Genomic DNA, 10,727 nt, shown 5'->3' on the forward strand with positions numbered 1-10,727 from the left:
TGTGATCCTCCTGCCTCAGCCTCCAGAGTAGCTAGGATTACAGTTATATACAATAATTGCCTGTTTGTTTATCACCAGACTACCGACTCCACGTTAGTAAAGACTGTGCCTAGTACAGTGTCTGGCACATGGCAGTTACCTCATAAATATTATTGGAATGAATATAAGAATCTTGGGTGGGTGCAGTGACTGGTGTCTGTAATTCCAGCAACTCAGGAGGATCTCAAGTTCAAAGCCAGCCTCAGCAATTTAGGCCCTAAACTACTTATATTAAAACTCTGGGGGTGGGGGGGAAGGGGAAAAAAATAACAGAATGAATCAAACAACATTACCCTATGTAAATTTACGATTACACAAATGGTATGCCTTTACGCCATGTACAAACAGAGAAACAACATGTATCCCATTTGTTTACAATAATAAAAAAAAAATTGGTTAAACTAATAAAAGTAAAATGTCTTTGAAAATTAAAAAAAAAAAACTCTGTCTCAAAATAAAAAATAAAAAGGGCTGAGGATGTGGGTGCAGTGGTTAAGTGCCCCTGGGTTCAGTCCCTGGTACAAAAGAAAAGAAAACAAAAGAATTTCATGCTCCACAGCTCCTATAACTTAGGTTATACTTTCCTGTTCCAATTCTGCCCTAACCTATACTATTTGTCATGTTTGATTCATCACCTTCAAATTCACATTAGTAATTACAATTATTCATTTAACAAATATTTATTGAATACTTCCCATGAACCTGACATAGAACTAGAATGGAGTAGGGAACAAGGCAAATGTGGTTACTGCCCTTATGGAGCTTACCATCTAAAGGGAATAAGACATTAAAGCAAAAAACAAAAAGGTAATTATGTGATTAAAAATTATGCACAACCTGCCCTCATGTCTCCCAATTTATTCTTATGAATTTCCCTATTTTAATGACTAAGATTCCTCTAAAAGTTACTTTGGGGCCAGGGACAACACAGTGGTGCATGCCTATAATTCCAGAGACTCAGGAGGCTCCGGTAGGAAGATAGAAAGTTTGAGGCCAGCCTCAGCAATTTGATATCCCATGTGCAATACCTTCTGTAGATAAATTAAATTAGAAATGTAGTACAGTAGTCAGGCACAGTGGCACACACCTGTAAGCCCAGCGACTCTGGAGGCTAAAGCAAGAAGATTGCAAGTTTGTAACCAGTCTCAGCCATTTAGTGAGAACCTATCTCAAAATTAAAAAATAACTCAGTGACAACTCAGTGATAAAGCATTCCTGGGTTCCATCCCCAGTACCAAGAAAAGCAAGGAAGGAAGGAAGGAAGGAAGGAAGGAAGCATAGTGGATAAAAGCTCAGGCTCGAAGTCAAACAGATTCAGTTCATTTATTAACTGAGTGACATCAAGCAACTCAACTAACCACTCTGTTAAATAAAGGTAATAATAGTATGTAGCTCATAGGACAGCTATGAGAATTAAATAAATAATAGGCATATGAACCCTGCTTATGTATACGTACACGATGAATATGTCAGGCATATACTCAGCACTTTAAAATGTCAGATATTTTTGTTGTTCATAGTGACAAACATCTGGAATTCCAGTTACTCTGGAGTCTGAGACAAGAGGATGGTAAGTTCATGGTCAGCCTGGGAAATTAGTAAGACCCCTATCTCAATATGAAAAAATATTGGGGATGGGGGCTGGAGACGTAGTGGTAGAGGATCCCTGGGCTCAATTCCCAGTACCTCAAAAAATTTTTTAATTTAAATTTTAAAATAATAAACTTTTAAAAATCAGATCTTGTTAACATTGTTTTAGGGAAACTGGTCTATGAACTGTCTGTTTAAAATGGAAAAAGCTTACCTGTGCCCTATAAGAATCTTCCCTGGCCTAACTGAGATGGTTACCACCATATAATTGTATGGTATACCCTTTCAGCCCATGGAACCGTATGGCACTCATTCTTCAAAACTCCTTAACAGAACACAATTGCTCCCTGATCTCTTTTTCCCAAACTTGCCCCACTGGTTACTCCACTCAATTCAGTAAATAGTCAACATTTCTAAATTTAGATTCATAAGGCTATAATTGGTTTTGGTATGTGTTGAGTTCTTTTGTACTTGCTTTTTATGCATATTTACCTAACTTCTCTACCTCTACATGACAGGGTCCTCTGAGGAAAGAATTATAAGCACTTCTTTAGATATTTCTGTTCCTCAGGTATGTGCCTCTTATTGACTACTTCCTTACCCTATTACACACCTTTGTTTCTAAATGATTTTTTTCTCTGACACAAGATACTATATGCTCTACCTTTATCTTTACACTTCTTGAGTGGTAAATACTTATTTTTTGTTGGGCACAGTGGTGCATGACTCTAATCCCAGTGACTGGGGAGGCTGAGGCAGGAAGATCCCAAGTTCAAGGCCAGTCCCAGCAATGTAGCAAGACCCTGTCTCAAAAAATAATTTGAAAAAAGGGCTGGGGGATATAGCTCAGTGGTAGCGTGCCCCTGAATTCAATCCCCTGTATTGTTTCTAAATGATTTTTTTCTATGACATGAGGTACTACATGCTCTACCTTTAACTTTACACTTCTTGAATGGTAAATACTTTTTGCTGGGCACAGTGGAGTTCATCTGTGTGCAACTTCTGGCAAAGTTAATGAATCAGCGGAGGAAGGTACTGTGCTTAGTGGTTGTTTCATGGGCTTTGGAATCAAATGCCAGCATCCAATTGAGGCCTTGTCCCATTCTAGCTCTATGACTTTAGGCAAGTTCCTTCAACCCTGGGGACCTCTGAGTCCTTCCATGTAAAATGTAGATAATGATAATACCTACCTCTTTAACTTGCTGTGAGAATAAAATGAGCTATACCAAGCAAGGTGATTAACCCAATGCCTGGTACTCAGTAAGTGCTCAAGAAATATTAAACAGGCAAGCAAGCAAGAAAAAATGGATGGTGCACACCTGTAATCCCAGCAGTTCAGGGGGATGAGGCAGGAGGATCACAAGTTCAAAACCAGCCTCAGCAACTTAGAAAGTCTGTAAGCAACTTAGGGACACCCTCTCAAAATAAAAGTTAAAAGGGCTCAGTGGGGGCTGGGGAGATAGCTCAGCTGGTAGAATGCTTGCCTCACAAGCACAAGGCCCTGAGTTCGATCCCTGGTACTGCAAAATAAATAAATAAATAAATAAGGCTCAGTGGCTCAAGTACAAAGAAAAAAAAAAAAGAGAGAGAGAGAGATCACTGGAGGACAGGTTGGACAATAAATTGAGAAAACTCTAAATCTGATTCACATGAGCTTGGAACAAATAGCTGTGTTAGTCAAGGAGACTGCCTTGTTATTTAAACAAATATAACCAAATTAGAGAAGTTGCACCGTTCCAGTGCAAAAAAAAAAAAAAAATTGAAAAGCCCCTATTGTCTATTTTTCTTCTAAAGTAGGATATTTGAAATCCTTAGGAATTAGAAATCACTCACGCATGCTATACAACTGCAGGTTCAGGATCCATAAGATTCTGTCTGCCCTCTTGTCAACATTCCAAAGAGCACTGAAGCCTATGTCATGGGCTCATATGGGCAATGTGACACCTGAGTCATCAAAACAGTTTGTGATTCCCAAACAGCCTACTACCCATATTGCCACCACCATAATCATCGTCATGGTGGAATAGTCCAAGGACTTCATAGCAGACAAAAGGAAGGAAGGAAAAAAAAAAAAAACAGACAAATACAGCTACTCACATATTATTCAAAGTCTAATCTCACTAACTTATTTAAAAATTTTATTTTGTGCATTTATGATAGTTCAGATTTCTGTCTCTATTATATCATGAAATTAGACTGATCTACACTATAAATCAGGGTAACAACCAGGATCATGTCCCCCCTCCCATTAATTAATCAGGATCCCATTTTTTTTTTTTTTTTTTGCATGGTGGGGATAAAACCTGGTGTCTCCCTGCACATGCTAGGCAAATGTTCTACCAATGAGGTACATCCCCAGTCCCCTGTATTTTACCTTGAGACAAAGTCTCACTAACTTGTCCAGGCTGGCATTGAACTTTTAACCCTTCCGCCTCAACCGCCCAAGTAACTGCATTACAGGAGTGTGCCACCATGCTCAGCTTCAGGTTCCCAATATCTTATTAACCAGAAGACTACTATCTTGCTGGGCTTGGTGGTACACACCTGTAATTCCAGTAACTTAGGAAGCTGAAGCAAGAGGATCGAAAGTTTGAGGGCAGCCTCAGCAACTGAGTGAGACCCTCTACAACTTAGAACCTGTCTTAAAATTAAAAGTAAAAAGAGCTGAAGATATAGCTCAGAGGTAAAGCCACCCTAGGTTCAATCACCAGTACTCCCCCCCCCCAAAAAAAAAGACTACTATCTTTCTCTAGATACTAGTTCATCTAATGTCTGGGAGCATGTGCTATAATGTCCGATTGCCTGATTTTGAATCATGAATCCCCCTATACTCAATTTACTGTGTGACCCTGGGAAAATTACTCGATTTGGGTCTGTAATATCATAATAGTAGTACTTATTTAGTAATATTGTTGTAATTACTATATTAGATTATTCATTAAATATTTATTGAGCCTCTGTTACATATTAGGGTGTTTATCATAGTGCTACAGATATAACTGAACAAGAAAGACAAAATCCCTGACCGTATGAAGATATTCTACTTGGGGTGGGGTAGAGAGCATGAATAAGTGAAAAAACTATTTCAGATGGTAAAAACTGCCTTGACAAAGATAAAACAGGACGATATGATTTGGAGAAAATAGGACAAAGAAGTAGAGTATTAATTTAGATTGGAGAGTCAGGGAAGGCCTTCCCAAAGAGGTAACATTTGAGCTGAAAAGAAGAGGTCACCCATCCGAAGATGTGTGGGAAAGAATCCCAGGAAGAGAGAGTCAACAAGTACATAGGCACAGGTTCCAGTTGGGAAGGAGTTTGAAATATCTGAAAAACTACCTGGTGTGATGATATGTGCTTGTAATCTCAGAGACTGGGGAGGCTGAAGCAGGAGGACTACAAGTTCAAGGCCACCTAGATGGAAAAAAAAAAGTTTTTATTTTGTAAAACAAAATATGTTTTCTCTTGATACCTCTCTTCTCAAACATCCAGCACCTGCTCCTTACACTAAACTGGTGGGTTTTTTTTTTTTTTTTTTGTTTGTTTGTTTTAATGGTACTGGGAATCAAATCCAGGAACACTCTACCACCGAGCAACATCCCTGGTCCCTTTTTAATTTTTTTATTTTTAGATGGGGTCTTACTGAGTTTCCCAGACTGGCCTTGAACTTATAGTCCTACTGCTTCAGCCTCCCAAGTCGCTGGGATTACAGTACATCACCATGCCCAGCTCCTGATGACTGCTTCTGAATTCACTGAAAACCTAGAAGCAATTAGTAAGGAACTTCCATGAGTTCCTTTTACCACATCTACCATCATATCTCCATCTACCAATATGGGCTCTGTGTTGCACTTATGATGAACAATTAAGGCTCCTATTAAGACTTATATTCCATTTGTACACTAGACCCCATCGTCTTTTGCATACTTAGAGATTTTATTCCTGAGTTGCTCACCTACCTGCATGATCGTATTTCGCAGATCCAGATTGTACCTATCCACCTTCACATATGTCTTCTATGCGAACAAGCAAACAAGCAAGCAAAACCAAAATGGAAGCAAACCCCATCCTTCTGTTTACCCCATAATACCTTCCAGTACCTTTACTGGTCTATTTTCCTTTACAATAAGACTCTTGAGGAGAACTGTCATATGATATCCAACTTCTCTCCTTAACCCTTTTTTCTTTTAATTTTTTATATTTTCTTAGTTGCTGACGGACCTTTATTTATTTATTTATTTATTTATTTATTTATTTATTTATTTATTTTTGGGTGCTGGGGATCGAACCCAGGGCCTTCCGACTGAGCTATCTACCCAGCCCCCCTTTATTTTGTTATTTGTATGAGGTGCTGAGAATCGAACCCAGCACCTCACACATACCAGGCAAAGCACTCTACCACTGAGCCACAACTCCAGTTCCCTCCTTAACCCTTTTCAATCACATGTTCATCTCGTTTGCCCCATGGAATTGTCCAGGTCATCAACTATCCCATGCTGCCAAATCCAATGGTCAATGCTTTGTCCTCATCTGACTTGACCCATGAACTCCAGTTGACACCCTTAAAAAGTCCAAGTTTCTTGAATGCTGTTTCTTTTCTGTCTGTTCCTCTGGCTTTACTAAGTAACTTTGCTTTCTGATTATTGAATATTTCTCACCTTTCCTTTAGACAGGGGAATGTCCTAATAGCCTTCCTTTCTAAACTTACTCACTTTATAGATTAGCTTAAATGTATGGCATTAAACATGATTTTCATTTAATAAATTTTAACTCCAGACCCATACCTTCTCATGAAGTATAGATTCACTGATTCCACTGTCTATTCCACATTACTTAGATCTTTATATTAATTACCATTGCTACCCAAAATAATTTTTTAAAACTTAGTGGCTTAAAACCAAACCATTTATTATTTCTAGGAGTTTGTGGGAGTCAAGAGTTTGGCAGCAGTTTGACTGACCTGGGGGTTTTCATGAGATTGCAGTCAGATATTGGCCAGAACTACAGTCATCTATCTGAAGCTTTACTGGGCTATAGGATCTGCTTTCAACATGGGTCCTCATAGACCGGGAAAGTTAGTCTGTGCTGTTGGTAGGCAACTCAGTGACTCTCCTGTAGAGCTCTCCACAGGGCTGTCTTGCAACATAGTAATTGTCTTTCCAGAACAAGAGATCCAAGGTAGAAGATAAATTCTTTTAATGACCTAGACTCATATGTCACCAAATATCACTTCTAGGATATTTACACAGACCAGCACTGATCCATTATGAGAGGAAAGTACACATGGATCTGAAGGAGAAAAAAAAATAGCGGCAGGGGGCTGTCTTGAAGCTGGCTACTACAATGTCTAAAACCGAATTTTGGATCAAATGGCAATTCTCTAAACTTCTCTTCCCTCATTTTTCCCCATCTCATGCCCGTTGCTCAGGACAAACACTTTAGGGTCATCCTTGATTCTTCTTTGTCTTTTATATAAACAATTAATCTGTTATCAAAACTTATGGACTTTCCCTTCGAAATAAATTCAGAGTCCAACTTCTCACATGAGTTTAGTCCAAACTAGAATTATCTCTTGCTTGGATGATCACACTCGCCTTCTAACTATTTTCCCTACCTCCACTTGTGCCCCCTTGACTCTGATGGCCATAGAGCAGTTGCAATGATCCCATTTTTTAAAAAGGTAGGTTAGAGAATTTCATTCCTCTTCTTAAAACCTTAAATGTCTTCCAGTCTCGCTTAGTATTAAAATCCAGAGCTCCTAGCTTAACAAAATTTTTCATGATCTGACCTCTAATTCCAACTCACCTTACCTACCATCACTTTCCTTTTGACTTATTCTATTCCAGTTCCTCTGCCTCCTGATTTTCTTCAGATTTGCCAAGCAAGTTCCTGCCTCAGAGTATTTACACTTCCTTAGAAAGCTCCTCTTCAAAATATCCACATACTAACACCCTCATTACCTCTAGGCCAGTGTTCAGAGTCTTTTTCCCATCCCTATCAGTCTTTATTTCCTCACTTTATCTCATTGTTTTTTACAGAATATATCCCACCTGAAATATTATGTTTGTCACCATTCTCATCCTGTTAAAATAGATCTCCAAAAGAATGCCTATTTTTCTTCATTGCTTTATCCCCAGGGGCTATAGATGGGCTTTCCCTATGCTAAGTTTTCAATCAATATTTCTTAAAAGAAAGAGAGGCTGAATGCAGGAACTTAAAAAGTAACCCATGTAAAGTTACATGGCAGAGTGCCTGGCACAGAAGAAACATGAAATACTATTATTTGATGCATCCAAGTCCCAAAAGACTGAATCTAAAGAAAAGAAGGCAGTTCTCATCTAACATGAGAAGAATAACCAGAGGGAACTAGAATCTGGACAGTCCACCACTGTTGCTGTTTTGTGAAGGGGTGGGGGACGATGACACACGTCACCAATGAAGAGGAACTTTGAACATTTTTTTGCACATTTCTCCTAGATGCTTTTCCTCCCCGCCCCAAGCAGGAATTGAACCCAGGGGCACTTAGCCACATCCCAGCCCTTTTTATTTTTTGAAAGAGGGTCTCACTAAGTTGCTGAGGCTTGTCTCAAACTTGTGATCCTCCTGCCTCAGCCTCCTATGTCGCTGGGATTATAGGCATGTACCACAGTGTCCATCTGAAAAAACTTTTTATTATTGAGATACTGATAGAGTTAGATGCCACTTTTAGAAATAATGTAAGGACTGGGGTTGTAGCTCAGTGGTAGAGCGCTTGCTCGCCTAGCACTTGTGAGGCCCTGGGTTCAATCCTCAGCACCACATAAAAATAAAGGTATTGTGTCCATCTTCAATTAAAAAAAGAAATAATGCAGAGGGAACTCTTGCACACCTTCCCTAATTCCTCCATTGGTAACATTTTGTAAAACTATAGCATACTATCACAACTGAATATTGATACTTGTATTAATTTGTGTATGTGTATATTTTATTTTATACAATGTTATAATCCTGATTCACCACAGTCAAGTTACAGAAGAGTTTCAATATCACAAGGATCCTTCATTTGCTCTTTTGTAACTACACCCACTTACCCTCTGTTGGCAGCAGGTCTCAGTGTCTATGTAAGTCTCTCTATAGGACTACTTACATGGTGACCAGCTTTCCCCAGAATAAGAAATGCTGTTTTCTAAGACATACATACAGAAGTCACCTCCCATCTCTGCCTTCCACTTTTAAAATTATGCTATTATGTTATTTTCAAATGTTATCCAAATGGAACCATAAAGTATGTAAACTTTGGGGGTTGGCTTTTTTCTGCTTTGTGTAATTCATCCAAGTTGTCATATGTATCAATAGTTCATTCCTTTTTATAGCTGGGTAGTATTCCATGATATGTATCACAGTTTGTTTAACCATTCACCTGTTAAAGGACATCTGGACAGATTCCATTATTTGGCTATTACAAACAAAGCTGCTATACACATTTGTGTACAGATTTGTGCATGTGAACATAAGGTTTAAATTCTCTGGGATAAATGCCCAGGAGTGCAATTGTGGTTCATATGGTAGTTGCAGGTTTTGTTTTTTAAGAAACTTCCAAATGCTCTTCAGAGGGGTTGCATCATTTTACATTACTCCCAGGAAGGTATGAATGATCCAATTTCTATGCATCTATAACATCATTCAGTGTTGTTAGTTCTTTTAAAAAATATTAGCCATTTTTATGCGTATGTAGTGTGAAACAGTTCTCTCTCTCTCTCTTTAATCTTATAGCACAGGAAACAAATCTACATTTCCAGAATGAAGAGACTTTTCAACTTGATTCTCCATTTGTTTGCCAACACACTTTGCCTTTGCATAACAAAGCAACTCTTTTTGAAGTGACTTTTCTCTGAGCCAGATGAGCTGCTGTAGATGAGTCTGGAGAAACTGCTGTTAAGTTGACTATTTACAGATGTACAGACTACAGGAGATCTGTTTGTAAGCATGGGGATCCTAGTTTGAAATTCTACCAAAGCTTTGTTTGAATGCATGTAAGGGAAACTGTGTTTGTAAATTTCACAGATAAAACAACAACAACAACAACAAAAGACTCTCAACCTCCGTTATTGTACATCTGGGTTAGCTTTTAGCTACAGGGTGGAGAATAAGAACAACAAAAAAAATCAATTTGCTGGCATGATCCACTCTGGTTCTGGAGGGCTTATGAATCTCTGTCAACACTTTCATGAGATCTCAACGTTGACAGTTCTGGTAGAGGCCCAGTTACCATCAAGTCAAGAAAGGGAAATTGGTTTGAATGAGAATAGTCTAAATGTTGGTCTTCTTGTAGTCACTCTCTCTTCAATGCCCCTTATTAACAATCTCTCTTTTCTTAAACAAATTGGTAATCTTTTTCTCTATGGATAAAGATAAAACTAAGAGAAATCTAAGTCAATCTCAGTTAGAGTTAACTAACTTGAAGTCCACCTTAACTAAGGAAAGAAAATTTATTTAAAATTAGTCTTACTCTCTTTTATCCAAGAACAGTGACCAACAGATGGTAATGAGCTCAGCATGTATTTGTTGAATGAATGTTGAATGATCCACATAGCTCATATTTTAATGTTTGATAGTCAGATGATTTAGTGAAGGTTACAGGTGTGGGCTTTGGAGTCAGTCCAGGCTGAACTCTTCCATCCATTATTTTTAAGACCTTTCTGGAATGTAATTTACTTGTATGTGAATAGGGTCTATTATATAGGGGTACTGTGAAGATGAGAGGCCACAATGCCTCTCACACTTACCATAGGAAGAGTACAGAGTATGAATATGTACTCAACAACTTTAGCTATGATTATTATTTCCTGTGCCTAATAAATCACCAGAATCTGAGCTCCACAAAAGTTCAGAATGCTCTCCAAAGGTTTAGTGAATGGTTATAACTTCAAAATTCTCTTTGTCTCTGCCCTGGCATAGACTGTGGCCACATGGTAACTAACCAGCACTCGGTATGTGTATATGGAATTAATACATATATACATGCACTACAGTCATGATAGGCCAGTAACTGTGAACCTCATCCATGAGTTGACTGCAGATGAGTCAGTACCGTGCACACAATGCATGCTACTGAATAAAGT

This window comes from Sciurus carolinensis, chromosome 6 (genome assembly GCF_902686445.1).
Source record: "Sciurus carolinensis chromosome 6, mSciCar1.2, whole genome shotgun sequence".
NCBI lineage: Eukaryota > Metazoa > Chordata > Mammalia > Rodentia > Sciuridae > Sciurus > Sciurus carolinensis.